This window comes from Tupaia chinensis, unplaced genomic scaffold (genome assembly GCF_000334495.1).
Source record: "Tupaia chinensis unplaced genomic scaffold, TupChi_1.0 Scaffold000547_1, whole genome shotgun sequence".
NCBI lineage: Eukaryota > Metazoa > Chordata > Mammalia > Scandentia > Tupaiidae > Tupaia > Tupaia belangeri.
In genome coordinates this window covers 22,956-45,373 of record NW_006160059.1, presented here as the reverse complement: position 1 = coordinate 45,373, position 22,418 = coordinate 22,956, and positions in this window count along the sequence as shown.

Sequence of the window (22,418 nt, the reverse complement as noted above, 5' to 3'; positions counted from 1 at the left end):
TCTGTCTCTGTCTTTCCGGCAAGCATATGCGCCCTGTAGCAAAAACCTCTCAAAAAAAAAAAAGAAAGAAAGAAAAAGAAGACCAGAGTACTAAAAGAGTTTATTCAGTGTCACAGCCAGGATTTCCAACTGGCGGGCTTCACAGAAGGTAATCATGTAGTAATCTGGCCTCTCAGATTTCACTGTTTATAGTAAGTTTTCTTTACGTATTTCATTTTTCCTGAGAAGTATTCCTGGCTGAGGTAAATAAGTTCTGTCTCCCTGCCTAGGAACTGGGTGGAAAAAGGGACAGAGGGTCACCATGTCATGTGCAGACTGTCACTCATTCCCCTTCCCAGTGACCTCAGTGTCTGATTGCTATGTCTCATCCCTAAGTTCTACCATGCATGGAATCCCTGAACCCAAATAGTTGGGTTAAATTTTTTCCTGAAAGTAATCCTCATCTGGTGGCAGGATAACCATCTGGGTACACAACTGATCTAGACTGGAATCTTGAGTAACTAATTCATATCTAATTCTTTTAGATAATATTTGTTGACTGACTGATTTTTTTTTTTAATTTAGTATCATTTAAGGAGGCAACAGCATCTATACATCCACTTAATCTGCCAAGTTTATCTAGAAATCTCAAATATCCTTTTTGGACATATGTACAGGGTCATTGGGCAGTTTGGATGCTGCCTTATCCAGACTATGAAAACCAGTTTGCCCACAGCTTCTCTCCTACATCAGCTTCATGGAAGTGATTTTTCTTCCTTTTGTCATAATATTTTTTTTTTAATCCTCACAGTAAGTTAGAGAAAAAAGAAGCTTTTAATGAATAGATGGCTCAGAACGTGATTATTAATGACTGATTAGATACATATAAATACTACACAGTACTATCCTGAAGTATTCAAACTGAAAAAATATAACAAACACACACACACACACACACACACACACACACACACACACTATGTGAATAGTTCTCTAAATCTAAATACCAATTTATATGGCACACGGGGCTGGGAACATATGAACGGTAGAATCTAGACATAAAGACTAAAAGAATCTCTGTAGAACAATCTGGTTTCTTCAATAATAAACTGAAAGAAAACAAAATTTAAGAGAAAGCTATGGAAACTATAAGCTACAAAACCAAAAACTTAAAAGACCTAACAATGACAGTATGTAGAATTTATGATAACAATAAAAACAAGCAATAAAATAAATTATAAAATAATTAGAAAATGTGAAAAGTGATTGGATATTTAAATATGTTAAGAAATTATGGTGAATTTTTGTTTGTTTCTTTTGAGACAGGGCCTCTTTGTGTTGAGATCCTTCTTTCCCAGCCTTTTAAGCAGCTAGGCCTGTAGGAACACGTTCCCAACCCTAGGGTGAGCTAGAACTCAAACCTAGCCCTGCGATGTGGTCTTAAACTGCCAGGTAGTAGTGTGAGCCAGAGTTTACCACCGTGGTTGAGCCAATGGTGAATTCTTTAGGTATGATAATGGTATTGTGGTTACTTTTTATAATCTACATATTTTAAAAATTGACATTGAATTAATTACATAGTGAAATTATATGATCTTGTGTCATCTTGCATATGCTTCATAATATAGTCTTGATGGAAGAGTATGGTATATAAATGGAACAAGACTGAAAATGTTTTAATAATTGTGGAAGGTAGTATGTGGATACATTAGGTTCATTTACTATTCTCTATTTTTATCTTTGAAAGAAATATAAAGAAAAAAATGGAAAAACTACTTGACTGTTCAAAAGATGAGTGTGTCTGCTTTTGAAGAATTCATCTCAAAATTCAAATCTCTTTGAATTCAAAAACAAGAAAATGGCATTAAGGATGCTAACATACAATTTTGAATGCAAAGTTCTTCATTTGAATCTACAATGTCTGCACTGAGATATGCATACTAATTAGAGCTAGATATTGAAATAGTCACAAATAACTCTGGAATATTTTGATCTAGTGCCTATTTTTTTTTGTATAAAATGTTCTGATAAATGCTTATTTGTTTCATAGACCAGTGCATTGCTATGTTTTTTAAGAATACTAGAGAGCTGTGCAATTCCCCAAAATGAACAAGACATTGATCTCTAAAGGGTACTTTTAAAATAAAAATTTTATGAACAAATAAAGCATCCACTCTCTAGTGGTCCACAATCTCAGGCAGAGGAAAAACCAAAGTCCGTAAAACAGCCCATGTGGTCCGAGAGTCCCTGGATCCTTGAAACTGTTTTGAGTTCATCTAATCGTTTTCTTCTCTCTTACTTTATTTCAGCTCTAAAGGCATGCTTTTACCTCCTGACTTCTAAGGTTGCTGTTGCCTCGACTGGGAGGTTCATAAATAACGTAACTAATGAAGATACTAATTCAATATCATATTATGAATTTGACTGATGCTCAATGCTCTTTCCTACAGCTTTTATTTAAATTATTATCTTCTTAGTGAAGTCATATTGCATTGGCTCTTTGGTCACTAACTCGCCTTTTCCAGTCCTCCTTTTCTGCTTTATTTCATTTTCTCCTATAGCTTTCCTTTTCGTTTGTTTTCTGTTTGTTTGTTTGTTTGCTCTAGGGCATGTGTACTCACTGGAGAAAGACTGAGACAGAAGGAAAGTGAGAAGTTCCTTTCCTCCCCTGGAGGGGTGGTCACACTCCTGTCCTTTCTCATGCATTCTCCTCTTGGAATTTTGGGTGCACATGCGCAGGCACCCAGTCTGTTTCTGAACCTGCTGAGTCTGCAACTGAACAACAGAGTCAGTCATGTGCAATCCAGTCGCTTTAACCATTGTACTACTTGCTGGTCCTGTATTTATCTTTTCAGTCATCATATTCATGTATTATTTATCAACTTCCCCACATCCCCTTAATGAAAGTTACATGAAGACCAAGATTTTTATCTCTTTTTATGATCTGCCAACATTGCATTGCACATAATACATTGGTACTCCATAAATACTTAGTGATTTGATTTAACGAATGATCTGCCAACTATGGACTATGTATTAAAATCTAAGTAAACAGTTTTTTTTTTTAAAGAGATTTTTTTGCTATCGGGTGCATGCTTGCCCAAGAGACAGAAAGCGAGAAATCCTCCACCAGAGGGGATAACCACACCACAATCCCTTCTCCTCCTTTCCCCTCTCAGTATTTTGGGCACACATACACTCGCACCTGGTTTGAGTTTTAAGCCACCAGGTCTGGGGTTCAAACCATGGTTGACTATGTGGGAGTACAACAACGTAACCATTATGCCATCTGCTGGTCTCAACTAAAACAATTTTTAAGAGTCTCTAAAATGCAGTAATTATAGGCTCTTATAGGTCCTTATCTGCACTCTACTTTGCATGTTCATTCAGTCTTATGAAGTTTGACTACCGTTTAGTATGCATACGGCCCAGAGGCTTCTGTCAATGTTCTGGTAGATTCTTGATATCAGAGCATCATTAATATTAACCAGATTTGGTGAACATCTTCAGCGAATGGCATTTCATTTTTGTTTTATTTGTTTCAGCTTTATTGAGGTATAATTGACAAATGAAATTGTATACATTTAAGGCATACAACATGATGTTTTAATATGCATATAAATTGTGAAACCATTACCATAATCAAGCTAATTATCTATCACCTCACATAATTACCAGATTTAATTTTTGTGTAATTGCCAGAGGGCATGTGTGCTCCCAGGAGAAAGTGAGAGAGCGCTCTCCAATGGAACATGGTCACTCAATGAGGAAGGACTGCAGATTCCATTATCTTCCTACAGAGATTCCATTATCTTCCTGTGTATCATAGAGTGATACATATTTGTAACAATAGGGTTTTTGTTACACATTTCCCCAAGATTAGACTATAGGACATGAAGGTGTTGTGTCTTAAATATTGCTAATTCATGCCACTGTTGCTAGAGGAAATATGTACAAAATTACTCCCCTCAATTTTTTTCTTAAAACTTGTTTTGATTACTAAAAATAAGTAGGTAATAGAATAGAAAGTCACAAGATCTTTTGCCCGATATGGTGGGCCATAGAAAAAGTGAACAAAATTAAACAATAAAAATGTGCTTTGTCACATGTATTTAAGAACCAAGACAGTGGGTGGGGAAGTGGGGTAGATGGAGAAACTAGTTCACATAGACATATACATTCCTTGTGATTTGAAAGTTAAATCTTCAAGCATCTAACTGACTGGCTCAGCCAGGTGATTTATTTGAATTTTCTCACAAATCTTTACTCAATTCTCAAATATCTTATTTTTCTATCTTTTTGTCACTTATATTTTTATAATTTTTAAAAAAATATTTTGTTTTATAGTAATTAAATGAAAAAGGTGATAGTAGGGACTTATGTTTTTTATGATGTTTAAGAGGATGTTCCAGATTAGAACTTCTTAAACTATATGTGGCATGCAGGGGGAGAGGAAGTTATGTTGGCAGAGGGAAGGTATTGGTTACATAGACAGAGATTTATCATATAACTGAATATGGTAAGGATAATGAAATCCTGATTTCTCATTGGTAGAGAAGGGTGTTTTAAATGCAGACAGGGAGAGAACTACATTAAACCCTCTGGTAGATTATTATTACAGATAGATCAATTTAAGTGTGCTCTTAAGTATGTAAATGCAGAAATATAAATGAATATCAATTTAAATGTATGTATATGATAGAGACTATAATAATAAATATAAATGTATGTTTGCATAGAAATATGTATACACACAGAAACATGAATGTATGAGAGAATGTCAAAGGTTTGTGATTAATGGAACTAAAATTCAAGTTAATTTTGGTGCGAATCTTGAAATCCATATATAGTTTTTTTTTTTAATGTAATGCACATTTGCCATCAACTTCTTCAAGATCACCCGTAAATGCATCTGTATACTCTCCAGCTTTATTCATTAAGAACCAAGATCGATGATAACCCAGTAACAGTGATTACATTTTTTGCCCAGCCCGTCTTCTAAATTTTATTCTGTGAGGAAGTACAACTTCTTAGAGAAATAACTGATTTTCGATGGGACTGGGAAAGTACAAGATCAGCCTTAACAGTTTGTTTTGTCAGAATGCAAGACAGTTCTTAAAGCATTATGGAAACATGTTGAAAGGACACAGGTGCAATTTGGAGAGTCTTCTGCTATTTGAGTCAAGGCCGATATTATCATCCAAGTAGGTAAAGATAGAAACATGTTTTGGCACTTAAAAAAAAAAAAAAGAAAAGAAAAGCTGAGACCAGCAAATGGCTTAATGTTTAGGTCCAGTGACCCCCAGAGAGTCGACCTCAGTTTGAGTGTTGGATCAGTGGCTTAAACTCACTCCAGTCACATGTGTGTGCATGCCCAGTATCCTGAGACAATGGAGGCAAAGAGATTGCAGTGTGGCCATCAACTGTCGGTTGATTTTTGCTTTCTCTCTCTCTGTCTTTCCAGCGAGCATGAGCACCCTATAGCAAAAACCCCTTTAAAAAATAATAATAATAAAGCAAACTATGAGTCCTGCAGGTGTAAATACATAAGTCAGTCATTTGAAGTTTCAAAAGAAGCTGGACATTTATGTAGTTTCAAAATACAATTCAAATTTTTTTATTAATTACCCTGGAGGAAGCATCACTTTACTGTGGAGAAATCTGACAGATACCACCTTCAACAAGTGACTGAAGTAAACATTGTAATTAATGGCACAAATTAAAATCATGCATCACCTGATGAATGCACACAGGGTCACTCTGAGATATTTCTATTTAAGATATATGACCAAATATGATTATAAGGCAATGTCAGACAAATCAAAGTTAATAGGCATTCTCCAAAATAAATAACTTGTAATCTTCTCAATTGTCAAGATCATAAAAGTCAGGAAAAAGACTGAAGAGCGATTCCAGACAGAGAAAAAGACAACACTGACAGTCAGCTTGTGCTTTTGTCCTGAATCCTTTCTGAGAAAACTGAATAACTTAAATGCGATGTGATGATTGAATGATAATGCATTGATGGTATTAATTTCCTGACAGTAATGGTTATATTTAGCTAGGTAGGAAGATGTTCATGTTTATAAGAAATACAGTTTTCAAGGTAATGGAACATTATGTCAGGCAATTTATTCTCAATGGTTCAAAAAATTAAAACTTTTTATTTTGTACTTTCAACTTTCATGAGTTTATGATTATTTCCTTTCTTTTTATATTGGATCAATGCAATGTAGATTACATACACCCTATTCTCAATGCAGAGAATCCTAACATAATGTTTACTGGATTAGTAGTCTAATGATACTGCTACAGAAATAAAGAGCTCATTATGTTTAATCAGTAAAAGCAAAGATAAGGGTGCCTGGGTGATATAGTCTATAGAGGTCAGCATCCAAAGAGTGAGGCAGAGGGACCAGCAGTTGGCGTTAATAGCTATGTCGCTGGACTCCCATGTAGTTGACTACAGTTCAAGTCCTGGACCCAGTGGCTAAAACTCACACTGGGCACGTGTGCGTGCATGTCCAAGAGGAGAATGGAAGAGAAGGGATTGCAGCGTGGCTACCCCTCCTGGGGAGTGATTTCTCGCTTTCTATCTCTCTGTCTCTCTTTCTGGCGAGCACACACGTGCTATAGCAAAAACCTGTCTAGAAAAAAAAAAGAAAAATTTAAGAAGGTTGAGGTTCTGGTCAAAAAGTACAACATTTCAGTTAGAAAGGAGGAATAATAAGTTCAAGGGATCTAAAATATACATAGTCACATAGTTAATAGCAATATATTATATTTGGAAATTGCTAATACAGATTTTGTTCTCATAAAAATAAGTTCATAAATATATGAAGTACTATGCAGCATATGTTAACGTGATTTAACCATTCCATGAGGCATATATATTTCCAAACATGTTGTATACCACCATGTTGTGTAACATCAATATATACAATTACTATGTGTCAATATAAAATAGATAAGTTAAAAAAAAAACGTAAAAAGGTAAAAGATTGGAGTCCCATTCTGAGGCCCATGATGAAGGGTGGAGATGGGTCTGAAATGTATTCTCTGTGCACAGCTAGTCAATTGTGTAGAGTGATCGATCCACTGAGAATGATAAGAAATGAAAAAAAAAAAAAGGACAATATTTAAGTTCACTTCCAGATCCGGAATTTGTTGGACTGAATAATATCACTTCCTATAAAAATTATATAAAACTTGGCCATATTTTGCTTGTATCCTTTGGTCTGTAATTAGGAGTTGAAGGATACTACGTAACCTAAAGGTCTTAGGGACAGAAAACTAATAGGAAAAATAGCATTCAGCTTGAGTACCAGACAAAAGATTTGTGCTTTTGTAAAATAATGCTGTGTCTATTGAAATTTATCTTAAAGTTGAGCATGTTTCTATCTTTGCTCTGAGCTTTACAAAGTATGCAGAAATCATATGTATGGTATCTACACGTAGTAGTAGAGTGTATGTAATCTACATTAATTCTCCCACTGGCATCACCTTATTTTCTATTCTTTTCCCCCTAATGTCAGTGTTATCGGTTATTCCTATTGAACATATTCCAATGAGCAAATGAGTTAGAATGTTTGTTAAATAAATAATAACATGTATTGTAATTATGTTTAACAGAGTGTTTTTTTTTTTCTCATTCTTAAGCATCTTGGGATTACAAGGTTGACCCGTCTCAAATTTTAATTTGCAGTGTTTATCAAGTAGGAATGGCATGTTAAATTAAACACAAATGAGTAACATATAAGAGTCAATGCAGAGAATCCTAACATAATGTTTACTGGATTAGTAGTCTAATGATATTGCTACAGAAATAAGGAGCTCATTACGTTTAATCAGTAAAAGCACAGTTTCTAAAATTCATTTAGGGTACATTGTTTTAAGCAGTCTTTGAAAATTTTGTGGCATACCATATGCTATACAAAAAGAAAGAACGAAAGAAAGGTAGACTTTAAGGCTGAATTTTCATGTTTACTAAATCTTTTTAAGTCATAATCATAGAAAAGTTAAATAATACAACAGTGGAGTTTGCTATCTCAACCTTTTCCCACCAGTTTCACTCCCAAAAGGTAACTTCTTTTTTTTTTTTTTTTTTTTTTTTTTTAAGAGAGAGATTTTTATAGAGCACCTGTGCTTGCTGGGAAGACAGAGAGAGACAGAAAGTGAGAAATCCCCCCTGCCACTCTCCCAGGAGGTTTACCATACTGTAATCCCTTTTCCTCTATTCTTTTCTTGGGATTTTGGGCACACATGCACATGTGCCCGGCATGAGTTTTAAGCCACCAGGTCCAGGACTCAAACCATGTTTGACTATATGAGAATCCAGTGACATAACCATTATACCATCTGCTGCTCTCAAAGGTAACCATTGTAATAATTCATTGTGTAAATTTTCTATGCATACACAGTCTACAGGTACATGTATATATACATATGTGTTTTCACTTACCAACATTTCACATGTACTTCTTCCTGTTACATAGATCCATCTGATTCTTTTTTAAGATTACATGATATTCTTTCTGTCTTAATCTCTTTTTTAATTTAAATCTTATTTTTTTGTATTTTAAAATTTATATTTAATCACTGTTCACCTTTGTCATGTACACAGTGTTTTTCACAGCAAGAATCCAGTGCATGTTAGTCAAGTCATAGATATTACCATATGCATTATCATCAACAGATAACTTTTCTGTTTAATGCTTTTTTCCTTGATCCTCTCCCTCCTAGCTCCTATTATCCAGCCTCTACTATACTGTCTCTAGCATATATAGTTGCCCACCCTGCTAATATACCTTCCAATCTTTCAGTTTCTGCCATAGTTTCTGGAGACATTCAATATATACTAAGTGGGGACATACAGTGCCTTTCTTGCATATCTTGGCTTGCTTCATTTACAACCAAATCTTCCATATTTGTCCATTTTGTATCAAATGTCAGGGTCTCGTTTTTTATGGCACAGTAGTATTCTATTATGTATATGTGCCACATTTTTTTTCTTTTCTTGTTTAAGAATTATTTTATTTAATCTTATTTATCATTATTATTTTTTTAATGTAATGAGAGAGAGAGAGAGAAAGTGAGAAACCTAGCCACCAGGTCCGAGACACAAACCACTGTCCGCCATTTGAGAGTCCAGCACCTTAACCACCATACCACGCACTGGCCCCAAGCTACATATTTTTAAACCATTTATCTATTCTTAGACATTTGGGTTGATTCCGTGTCTTAACAATTGTGAATAATGCCGCAATAAACATGGACATGCAAGTGTTTTTTTCCAACTGAGTGTTTTCCTATCCTTTGAGTAGATAGCTAGGAATAATGTAATATGTTTGAGAATTTCCAAGAGTAGAACTTATATGTTTCTACCACATAAAATGATAGGTATTTGATGTAATGAATCTGTTAATTTTCTTGATTTAATTATTTCACAATGTATACATATGACAAAATATCTCAAGTATACTACAAAAATCTTTGTGCCAGGGTAAGCAAGTGACATAGTGGTTAAGGTGCTAGAATTCCAATTGGCAAACCATGATTTAAGTCCCAGACCTATGACCTGTATTTGCATGCCCAAAATCTCTATAGGAGAATGGAGGAGAAGAGATTTTGACATGACTGTCCCCCTCGGGGTTATTTCTTATTTTCCCTCTGTCTTTGGTGAATGCACACACCCTGTGGAAAAAAAAAAAAAAAAAAAAAACTTAAAAAAAAAAAGTTTCGGGGCCAGCAGGACTGATGCTGGTTAAGAGCTCTGGATTCCCACATAGCTGACTGCAGTTCGAGTCCCAGAATTGATGGCTTGCTTTCTTACTCTCCCCCTCTATTTCACTCTGTCCCTCTCTGGTCAAATTTAAATAAATAAATAAATAAATAAAACAATTAAACATAAAATATTTTAAAAATAAGTTTGTGTCATTATACTTCAATAATGATGGAAAAACAAAATTAAAAATTATGTAATATTTTATCATCATAATAATAAGTGAGTATAAAACACCTTATTGGTGGAGAATGAATATAGTTTAAAGGACCTACACCAAAAAAAGATGACGTCTCAGAGATATTCATCAATAATAGCACTTGATAACAGAAGAACAGTATTTGATTGTTTTGTTTCATGTTTTCTTCTTACTGGGTATAAATAACATAGTTTTTTTTTTTTTTTTGGTCAGGGACTTTAACATGTTATCTAAAATTGTTGCATATTCTTTAGATATTTTTGAAATATAATATGTCAAATCAATCATTGTAGCATGAACCATATGTAATTTTTATGCACTGTAGTTGGGCAATCTTGTGCTATGCCTGGTGCCAAGCACTCCTGTAGGGATTAAGTTATTGAATCATTTCACAGCCTGTGAGAAAGCATGATCATCACCTCCATTTCACTGATGTAGAAACTGAGACAGAAAGGCAGTGGTCTAGGCTTAAGATCGTAGACTGTGAGTGTCTTATCTAGGCCTTAAACCTCAGGTACAAAGTCTGTGCCAGTAACCACTACACATCATTGCCTCTCACACGATAACTATAAACCACCCATACACTAAATGCTATGAGAGACTAGAGAGAGATAAGGCAATATGAAGACTTCAGGGAAGACTAGGATTTGATACGCTGAGGTACACTGGTATATGCAGACAATGGTGGTAGGGAACCACTGTGAACGCAGGTAAAATCTGGGGAGCACTTTGTATGACTCGAGCAGCCCACTTTGAATAAAATCTAGGACATAAGTGGTCCCCATAGAGAGTTGAGCTTACAGAGGTAGATATGTATGAACATATGTAGTTCACTAAGTGTCAAGATAAATAATTTGAAACCACTTCAGTCAGTACATGATAGCAATCCTATTATCCTGAGCAGGCAGGTTAGATAAAGAAAATTATCTTTTAGGATCCTTAATCATTCTGTACTGAGTAGGACAGATCAAAACTGAAAGATCAGGAGAAACATCGGATCATCTTCCTTCATCTCCATAGGGTTATGCTGTTTTAAAGGAAATTGAAGTTTTACTTCTAGAGGATTATATTTATTTTCTACTTTTGGCGAACTGCTCATTCTTCCTTTCTCATTGGTAACTGATAGCATAGGGGTTCTGCTAGACAGATAGGTACCTTTTACCATGTGCTTATTATCCTTTTTCTGTTTACATTTCATTTTATTCTTGTGAAATGAACCACCTATTCACTAACGAGATAAACTCTGTGAAACTAGGGAATGGATTTCTGACCTAAAACAGCCTGGGTAGATCTTCCTTAATCTTTTATAATAAGGACTAACTTTGTCAAGGACCCCTCTTCTTGGCTCCCTGGCAGTTGCTAAGAGCAAGGGCCAGTTTAGAGTCATAGTGACATTTGTGCCCCTGGATATTGCCTACCTGACTGTAATCACAGGCAGGCTGATTAACCTTTCTCAACTTGTTTCCTCATCTGTAAAATTAAGATAATAATACCAATTTCACAGGCTTGTTGTGATAATTATATGAGCTAATGTATTAAGAAGATTAGCACAGTGCCTTGCTTAATGAATGTAAGGTTTTGGTGTGTTGTTCACACTGAGTAACAGTTCTTCCCTGAATGCAGTTTTCAAGTTTTAAAAAATTCCACATTGACTTTATTTCCTGGTGTGGGAATGGAAACTTGAATCTGAAAAGACAAAGATAAAAACTGTGACGTGTTTTCCCACTATTGGCCTAAATTGTCACCTGATATTTTACCTTGTTCCCTATTTCCTGGAGCATTTCTAGAGGTGCCTGGGAAGTTACTAATCTTTGCTGCGTATGTTGTATGTTGTAAATAGAATTGTTACTCACCTTTGAAACAATGGACTCCTTGTTTGGAGCTTAGCTGTGTGTAGATAGTGAGTGGTGGTAAGTAACTAAGTAGTAAGCCCAGCCACAGGGATATAGGTGATGGGGACCACTTTGTGTCACTGGAGCCATGTGGGAAGGCTTCAGGTCTGGTTGCTGGGCTGACCTAAACATAGCTGGTGTGTGTGTGGGTATGCCCACGATCATGGCTGACTGGAAGGCAGGTGAGCAAGACTATGGCAAGACAAGACCTTGAGGGGCGTCCTTGTCACTTTCCATTTTCCCCTTTTTTCTCTCTTTAAAAATAAACTTCAGAGCCAACTAGTGGCCTGGGATTAAGGCAGCTAAATCTCACATGGTTAACTTTGTAGTTTGAGTTCTTTACCGCACCTTGAGAAACAAGCTGGACATTCCTGAGTGTTTGTCCAGAATCCTGAAAGGAGAAACTGAGACGAGAGGGGATTGTGCTAGGACTATTCCCCCCCACACACACACACTTTACCTCTCTTTCTTTCTGTCTCTCTCTCTGACGAGCATACACAGCCTATAACAAATTGGGAAAAAAAAAGAAAGAAAGAGAATGAAATGAGTTAAACACATAGAAATAAACCGTAAACTAAATAATAATTATACTTTTGTAGTATACCCAGTGGGCTATTTGTATCAGTAATTGTGATTTCAGTAGGGCATTAATATATGGGTTCCCCACTTAGCTAGTCCTAATAATTCTGTTATTTAAACCCAGAAAACACATCAGAAGCTTTTCCAAGTGTTGAATCTACTGTGTTGGGAAAAAAATACGTAAAGATAAAAAGCAAATTCATAAACAAGCAACAATGTGGTAATCATGGTCAGTGTAGTGAGGGATGTAAACAGGATGCCATGTGATTTAAGTGGTGGTGATGAGGCAGTTAGGAAAGTCCTCTTAGAAGAGGTCTAGATTGAGCCAAATTTTAAAAGTATGAGGAGAAAGTTATTTTTCTAATTTTTATAAAGGAAAGTAATTCAATGCCTGGAGGCAGAAAAGAATTTAACTTGCTTTGGTGGCAGGGAAGAAAAGTGTGCTTTGAATATCAAGAAAAAGTACTATGAAAAGAAGTTAAAGGAGTTAACCATGACTACGCCTGGACTTGTAGGCCATAGTAAGGAGTCTGAATTTTTAGATTAAGACACAGGGAAACTACTGAAGGGTTATATTCAAATGAATGATATAGCCTAACCCACATTTAAAAAAAGACAACTCATACAACTTTACACATAGTAGGATAGGTATTATTAAAAACAAACACACAAGCCAAAACAAATACAAAGATCTAGAAAATAACATGTGTTGACTAGCAGGTGGAAAAATTGGGTCCCTTGAAGGAAAAATGTAAAATGGTGATGCCTCCTTACAGAAACAGTATGGCTATTGCTCAACATAGAATTAAACATAGAATGAACATATATTCCAGCAATTCCACTTCTAGATACATAGCCCAAAGAATTGAAGCTGAGACTTGATATTTCTGCACCATAGTTATATCACCATTATTTACAATTGCTGAAAGATGGAGAAAATTCAAATGTTCATTATCTTAGCCAATTCACACTGTTATTACAAACAACCGGAATATATCTCTCACAGTTTTGTAGTTTGGAAGTCAGAAGTCAGGTGTCAACATAACTGAGTTTCAGCCTCTTTCAGGTTGTGACTTCCAACATTTTATAGTATATTCATCCAGTGGAAAAAGGGCTAAAGAACTCTCTGGATTCTCTTTTGTAAGGACTCAAACATGCAGTCTGTACTATTTGCTGGTAAACAAAACATTGTGTGTGTGTGTGTGTGTGTGTGTGTGTATACATTATATATATACACATGTGTGTGTGTATGTGTGAATGTGACATATAGACACATATATATACACACGCACACAGTGGGATATTATTCATTCTTAAAAGACTACATGCTGTAGCATGGATGAACCTTGAAGAAATTATCCTAATGTAAAATTAACCAGACACACAAAGGTGAATACAGTATGATTCCACAATATGAGGAACTTAAAGTAGTCAAATTTGTAGAGAGAGTGAGTAGAATAGTAATTACCTGAGACTAAGAGAAGGAGTAATAGGAGTTATTATTTAATGACTATAGAGATTCATTTTGAGGTGATGAAAAAGTTTTGAAGATGAATGCTGGTGCTGATTATATAACAGTATGAATGTACTTAATGCTATTGGATTATACCTGAAATTGTTGAAATGGTAAGTTGTTGGTTGTGTACATTTTACCACAACTGAAAAATAAATAGGCAACTAACATTAGCTGGACAAAGAGAGAGGCTGGAAGTGATATGAAAGTATACACTGGAGAGTCTTATAGTTTCTGAGGGGAGATGATGATGCTTGACAGGGTGAGAACAGAAATAAGAGTTTCCATTGAAGATAGAATTGGAGCTAAGTCATGCTGATGGATTGGATATGGATGATAAGGACAAAGAATAAATTAATGACGACTTCTATTTTTTGGTTTAAACAGTGGTGTGATGGCAGTCTGGACATTTGGATGAGGTCAGAGATAGAGATAAATTGGTATGTCATCGATGCTAGATGGTGTTGAAAGAATTAATTTTAGAACTGATAGAGAGTGTAGACATAATCGAGTGGCAACACTGAGGATACCATCAGGAAGTGCTGTGAAAGAAAAAGTGAGAACAAAGGACGTCTGGCAAAAGTTTCCGTGTTTTCGTAAAACTGTAAAACTGAAATGGCCATAAGTGAAATATTCGTGGATAGAAATAGAAATATTAATTGAGCTGTGCAAATTGGACTGTACAAGACCGTTTTGCATTGACAATGAAGGAAGCCCTTGGAAGTAGGAGTTAGTGTTATACCCAGAACATATGCAACCACAGCTCAGTGCCCTTTTGTGCTGTAAAATGGGGTGTTCTGTTTGCATAAAAATGAACACTCTCAGTTATTGTAGGTGTGTTTTCAGACGATCTGCCTTCTCATTTTTCAATGTGAAAAGGGTCTCCTAGGATTTCCCAGCAGACAGACAGGCAGCCTGTTCTCTTCACTCTCTATGAGACAGTCTAGAAACAGAGCCAAGTTTGGGTGTCAGTCAGCTCTCTCTTTGAATACTGATTTCTCCTCTTACTATTGCTGTTTCCTTGGGCAAGTTGCTTTAATCTTTCAGGATTTTTTTTTTAATTATTTCACTTATAAATCAAAGATTATACTGCTTAATTTAAAGATTTGTTATGAAGATTAAAGATAATGCTTATAAATTTTCTGGTACATAATGGACAGTAAAGGTTCTTACTGAGGAAAATTGAGGTTGGGACTGGAATTTCAGTGGGATGAAAGTAGATTCTACAGAGCAAAGTAACAAGGAAATACTTTTAGACAAAATCAGGAATGGTTTCAAAGTCATTCTAAAACATTTTTTCTGCAGGATAAGGGTAGTTTCAATGGCACGTGATGGAGAAAGGAAACATGGAATTGTCCTCGTTAGAACAGAATTTAATATATAGATATTGATAAACTGTCTTTTCATCCTTTTGAGAGAGTTATTATGACACAATGGAGAGAATTTAAGAACGTAGCTTCATTTTTTAAAAATGAAGTAATTATTAGCCCGTTTGGTGGTGCAAGTGGTTAAAGGCACTGCTAAAATACTCTGGAGCGATATCATAAACCTTGGGTTCACATCCTGAGATGTACCTGATGGCTCATAATATGCATGTAATTCTGATTGACTGCAGGGCTGGTAGAAGGATCACACCAAGACTCTGTTGAGGGTCTCTCTCTATCTCTCTGTCTCTCTCTGCTTCTCTCTTACACATATGTGTGAATGTATACATACATTAGGGAAATAAATTTTGAGAAAAAATAAAGCAATTTGTATCAGCCTTATGCTCTCCATACTTTTGATTGCACATCTCCATTAGGTTTTTAGCTCACACCTTCTTTTATCTATAATTATTGGATTGTTGGAAAAATCATGATGCATTTTTGCCTAGAAAAAGAGAAAAATACATTGTGGCTTTTCAGATAACCCAATATATTAATGAACTAATGAACTAAAACTATGTGTATAATAAAATATTCAAAACAAATTTTAAGATGAACTACAAATAACATAAATTTTTAAATATTTTTATATTTTATTTATTAATTACATTCCCATTGCTTTGCTCTTATTAAAAATACTATAGCTTTTCTTGTTAAGTAGCATGAGGTGATCTTTGAAAATGGTTAACTATTCACTTAATCAAGAAAACCCACAAAATCATGCAAATCAAGAAGTCAAAATCTTCATATTTATTTTAAGAACACTCAATGAGGTTTGCCAGGCTATCAAGGGTATGGAGTATCTGAAAAGCAACCAAGTATCTGAAAGCTGTTACTTTACAGAAGTAGAGCTGGTAGGTGTGCACAGGCCAAAAGGTGGGACTGGATATACAGTTGGTGGTCCTAAAAGAATACTGAATTTTTGCTGCACCTGTTTAAAAATGCAGTGAGTAATGATGAACTTAAGGATCTATGTGTAGATTCTCTGATCATTGAGTATATTAAGAAGAACAAGGAACCCATGATGCATCATGGTACTTATGGAGTTCATGATAGAATTAACCTGTATATAAGATCCTCCTGCTACATTGAGATGATCCTTACTGAACAGAAATTAATTGTTTCTAAATCAGAAGAGAAGATTGCACAGGAAAATAAAGCCCAGAAGTAACTAAAGAAACATAAACTGATGGTGTGAATAAATTTCAGCTTCAAATAAGTGCAGATAAATATCATAAATCATTTTTGAGAGTTCTATGACTCAAAAATGCCTCATTTTTCTTTAAGATATTGTATATCACTTTTGAATATATTAAATTCAAAATCAGTTTATTTCTGATCTTCATCTTAGAAATCACTCTGACACCTTACAAGGGTCTGTAAGTACCACTGGAAAAATTGCATGACTAGCTGGTTACAAATCATGAACCTTGATTTGTAATCATTTCCATCAGTTTCAGAGATGGTTTTAGTAAAATTCAAATTGGCAATTTTCCATATTTCCTGATGTCTATCAATTGTTCCTAACAATGAATCAAAAGGTGTTGCATTTTCATATTTTTAACAAATGATCTTAAAACCCATTGAAACTATGCTTTTGACATGTTACTTTATCGGTGGAAAATCCTGTTGCTGAATTTTTAAAGTTGGGGATGATAAGAAAATTGACATAGGTCATACATTTATATCCATTATAATCTTACGAGCTGATGGAAACATTTCTGGACACGTATCTTTAAAACACTATACGAGGTATGTTTCCTTCAAAAGTAATCAATGTCTCCTACATTTCTAAAATATCACTTTTTTCTTGATGGGACAACTTGAAGTATGTATATTTAAAATGTCCCAAATAGTTTCTGAGTGGCATACTATTTATATCTACTTGTCTTCACAGAAAAGGATGGCACTTTAGTCTTTCTGTAAAAGAAAACATCTAACATGGTTAAGTTTGAAAGCTCTTCTAGGTAGTTTGCCATGAAATAACCAGAAAACATCTATATGGTATAATTTTTTTGGTCACTTTTCTTCATGATTTAAAGTACTATAAGCTTTTTTACTTTTTAAAAAAAGCTTCTTTATTTTATTTCTGATAGACAGTGAATGTGTGTGAGTGAGAGAGAGGGAGAAAGAGAAACAACCTCCATGGGGTCTCATCACCCAGTGATCATCTTTCCTTGGCCTCTCAAACTCGTCAGGATGGTGGATACTCATGTGCACTTAGAGTATTTTTAAGCCAACCTAGGGATTGTAATCCAACATTGCCCATGTGATTTCCAGCATGGAAGTTCAGTTTGTTAATGACTGTATCACCAAGCCAGGCCAGGTTGTACTTTTTAAAAACTGTCCGTGGGCCACATTAGGCAAAGGAAGTCTTGCAAAGTCCCAAGGTATCACACCGTGAGGGTGAGAGAAGAGCAGATTGTCTGTGTTCATGAGTCCCATTCTCTCTCCTTATAAACCCACCAGAAGTCAAGCATGGGGTCCCTTCCCTAGTTATTTTCATCCTCATCTCTTCCCAAAGGCCCCTCCTTTCAACACCATTGTCTGATTTTTTTCATTATTAATCCCACAGCTAATCCTTAACACATGAATTTTCAGTGGATATGCAAACCATGGCAAAATTCAAGAATAAGTGTATTTACTCATACATGTGTGATATGTAGATTATATTAAGTTCTGTTTTTTTTTTTTTTTTTTTTTGGGATATTTTTATTTTTTTAAGTTTTTTTTTTTTTTTTTTTTTTTTTTTTTTTTGAGAGGTTTTCGCTATTGGGGGCGCATGCGCTCGCCAGACAGACAGAGACAGAGAGGCAGAAAGTGAGAAATCACCCCCAGGGTGGATGGCCACACGGCAATAATACTTTCTCCTCCATGCTCCTCTCGAGATCTTGGGCATGCACGCACACGTGCACGGCATGAGTTTTAAGCCGCCGGGTCTGGGGCGCAAACCGCGGTTGACTACATGGGAGTCCAGCGACTAACTGCTGGTCCCAGTTCTGATATTTTCATCTCAAAGGGATATTTTGTACCTCTGGTTTGCAGGTCCAAATTGAGATAAATTATTTTTCCATTTGTTTGGTGACAGTGAGACTGAGTCTGATTCCATAAAATAAGAGTGAGGATGGTTCATGAACCACATGGCTTAGGTTTAACTGTGCCTTTTAGAGAATTCACATGGTGCATTGTTCAGTACCTCTCTTCATCTGGCTAATATAAAAAGATACAGATCTGAAGATGGGGATTTTACTATTTGGGATTTTTAAACTGACTGTAATATAAAGGAGGCTCATGTCAGCGATCATATGTACTTTGCTTTTTTTGATAGTTATTTCTGTTTACCTAAGAAGCATGGGAATTGTGATATAATGCATATGCTCTGCTTTTATCTATTGTTGGTTGCATTTTTGGTTGTTATTGCTCTTTCTTTGTCATATGTATTATGTGTTCATTCATGTGTGCACTCTATATATCCATCTTTAAAAATCTAAGCATAGTGGGGACAGCAAGTGGCATGATGGCTAAGGCACTGGACTTCCATGTGGCCAAGTCTACGGTTCAAGTCCTGGACCCAGCAGCTAAAAAAAATCATTCCTGGTATGTGTGCATGTGTGCCCAATATCTCAAGAGGAGACTGGAGGGGAAAGAATTGTGACATGCCATCCTCCCTGGGAGATGATTTCTCATTTTCCCTCTCTCAGTCTCTGTCTTTCTATGGCAAGCACAGCTCACTATGGCATAAAAATTAAAATAAAAAAAACTAAACTAAGGATACTTAGGAAAAAAAAATCAATAAAGACAGAATACTCTATGGACACTATATCATAGTACTCTTTAACTTTCCCAAACAAAAATGAACACATGTTGGAATCACAGTCAAAGGAGTGCTGCTCTTTATTATCTCTTGGGCACAGACATTACTGTTTGGTAGTTTTGCCCCCACAGTTGCTAAGTACAAGGTACAGTTCACTTCTATGCAAGATGGGAAAACTCTCCATAGCGTTTAAACTCAAAAAATTTAGATTCTATTATAAAAGAGTTTCAACTAATGGGAAAATATAGTCATGATGGTCATATCTTTTTACTAATAATAACCCAATTGCTTTCCTGTCTCCTGGTCCAAATGACAGTTGCCTCTTGATTGTTAAGTTGTTCAGTGGGGTAGCTTTTGGTTCTTCCACTGTTTCATTTCCATTTTAAGAAGCCATTTAATAGACGGTAAAATTCTAAAGGAAATGAATTCTATATGTGCAATTTCATACACTGATTCTTTCATGGAGGGGATGGGATGATGATTTAGAGCCCATTTAGATTTTTGAATGAATAGAAAGGCTAATTTCTGCCTCGTTAACTCATCCTATGAATTTTCAATTTGACCAATTCTGAATGACTACTCCCACATCAGTTTAATTTTTTGGTTAATAGGTAGTTATAATTCATATTTATAGCTACTTTCAGACTAGAAAATGTAGGCCCTAAATTCTGCCATTCTGTATAATCAGTGAATAGATGGTATTTCAGGGAATCGTATCCTTGAGTTTTTGCTGATTTTGCTGATTATGACACAAAATGGGGGTAATCACTTTTTAGTTGTTAATTTTAGTTTATAACAGTATTTAACAAATACGTTTAGAAATCTGATACTCAGAATAGAAATTAACTTTTTATAACATTAAGAACTTTTCTAATGCAAAATGCATTCTTTCATTTCAATTTTTCATTCTCTGAGGTTAATTATATCAGCTTGTATTAGGTGTTATAGATTTAAATATTTTTATATTGTGTTAATATTAGATGCAATGTCAATACTTTTTAAAAATAATTTTCCATGATAATAAAAATGTTTATATACTGATGTAAATGGAAGTACCATACTGAGTAAGTGCTATAAACGTTATTTATTGTTTTTGCCCTTTTTTTCCATACTGAGTACTATACTTTACAACTCATGATCACTAGATACAGGGAATTTATATTTGCTATACCACACAATTGGAAATGAACTATATTTGAAATAATTGAAAATAAAGTCAATAACTTACTCACTTGTTCTTTTTTGAAGCACATCTGAGCATATTGCAATTATTTAGGGTTATCACTGAAGATATTCTCTTCATATATTATGTCTTGTCAGTTTTAAAATTATTCTTGTGTTTGTGACTCACCTGAGTAAATGAATAGCAATATCTAGCTTTATAGTAAGGCACTGATAAACTCAGCTTCAATGATCACAGGACATTTTTTTTGTGTAGGTTATAGTACTAGCCTGAAGAAATACATGAGAACGTATATTCTAAACATACACTACTTAGATGTGCTATTAGCAATGAGAATTACTAAGAACTTTTTTTTTCAGAAATAACCCTTTTTTAGGGTGTTGCTTAAGACACGTGTGAATAACAGTTAATGTACATTTTCACAAATAGGTACATGAGATATTAGTGACTAAGACATTATTTCTTTCATGTATTTTGTTTGAATTGTGTGTGCCTGCTACTTCCTACTGATACTAAATCTAGTAAAGGCAATGTGTATTGACATTTAATAGAGATGTTTGCACTTTATTACTTGATATACTTTCTCTTCAGAGAACAGCTATCTCCTGGTTGTTGCCAAAACTGAATAATCACTGAGGGCAGGAAATTGGTTTTGTCTACAAGGTAGCAAGATGTTTGAATGAGTTAGCAACGCAGGAAATGTAATTCGAGGTTAGATTGTATTGCTCCATTTGAGGTTCTATAGTTGCTTGTTCTAGTGATAATGAAATGGGATAATTCCCATATAGTAAATGAAATCAAGCTTCACCTTGAAGAAACTTGTTTGTCCCTTGATATTTTTTTCCAATCTTTTTACATGTACTCATCAATCCAATAAGCAAACGAAACAAAGAAAACAAACAAAAAATCAATTTGCACAATTTTTTGTATTTCCTCCGTTTAGAGAATTGAGGAATTTTTGAGCAGTTTATGATTCTTTACTCTCTATTATTTTTCTTTCCTCACAACTATGGTTATTTAAGCAACACCTGTATTTTCAGTCTTGCCCCATATCAGTATTGAATGTGTTTACTAATTTATTTATTTAAAGTTTATTTATTTACTTTTTCTGTGAAAGAGAGAGTCAGGGAGAAAGAGAGAAAGGAGGGAGGCACCTCAGCAAGACCCTCAGGCTGTCATTCTCCCCCAGCCTCAGCCTGCCGGATCATGGGCACACATGTCCAGGTGCACAAAGAGACCTTCAGATGTGAACACAAGACCTTCCCATGTGGCTTCAGCATTTCAAATTTTTACTACTACTGCCATAGTGGCTGGCCCCAACAGCTAATCTTAACTTTGAGCAGGAGCGAAACTGAGAACTCTGGGTAGTTACTACGCATAAAATAATAATGACTTATTGAGCAAGAATTGTGCTGGGAACTTTATGTTTTCTCACTTAAATCTCATATGGATGCTACAGATGAGATATCTTTTCCTCAAAAAAGCACACATGAGAAAATGTTTATTTAACTAGCCATAGTGTGCATTTGAAAACACTGAAAATGTATCAAGGCACAGATAATCTCAGGAGACAGATGTAGTATTTCTCATCAGCCAGGAAAGTATTTTACAACAATGTGGAAAACACAATTATGTGTTAAATAACAACATACGAGGGTGGATATCTAAGGTACACTATATTATATATTTGGTATACATTTGGTATGTACACATACATACACACCCACCTATATATATCACAATGTGTTTTAATGAACATCAAAAAAGATACAAACGCTAAATAGCAAACTTTTAACCTTGGATACTAGGGGATTAGGAGTGAGAGGTTAGGCATTACTATGTAGGTTTAGTATTTCATTACATAGGATATGATATGCTTCTACTTTAGTAGGAAAGTTTGTTTGTTAGTGATAAATCATGGTATTGATTTAGAAGTCAGAAATAAACTTTGAACAAAATAGTAGATATCATGGCTTTCTTCATACTTTACCTTTTTTTTTTTTTTTTTTTTTTTTTTTTTTTTCAGTGTGGTGTGCCACCCCCAAGAAAGAGGG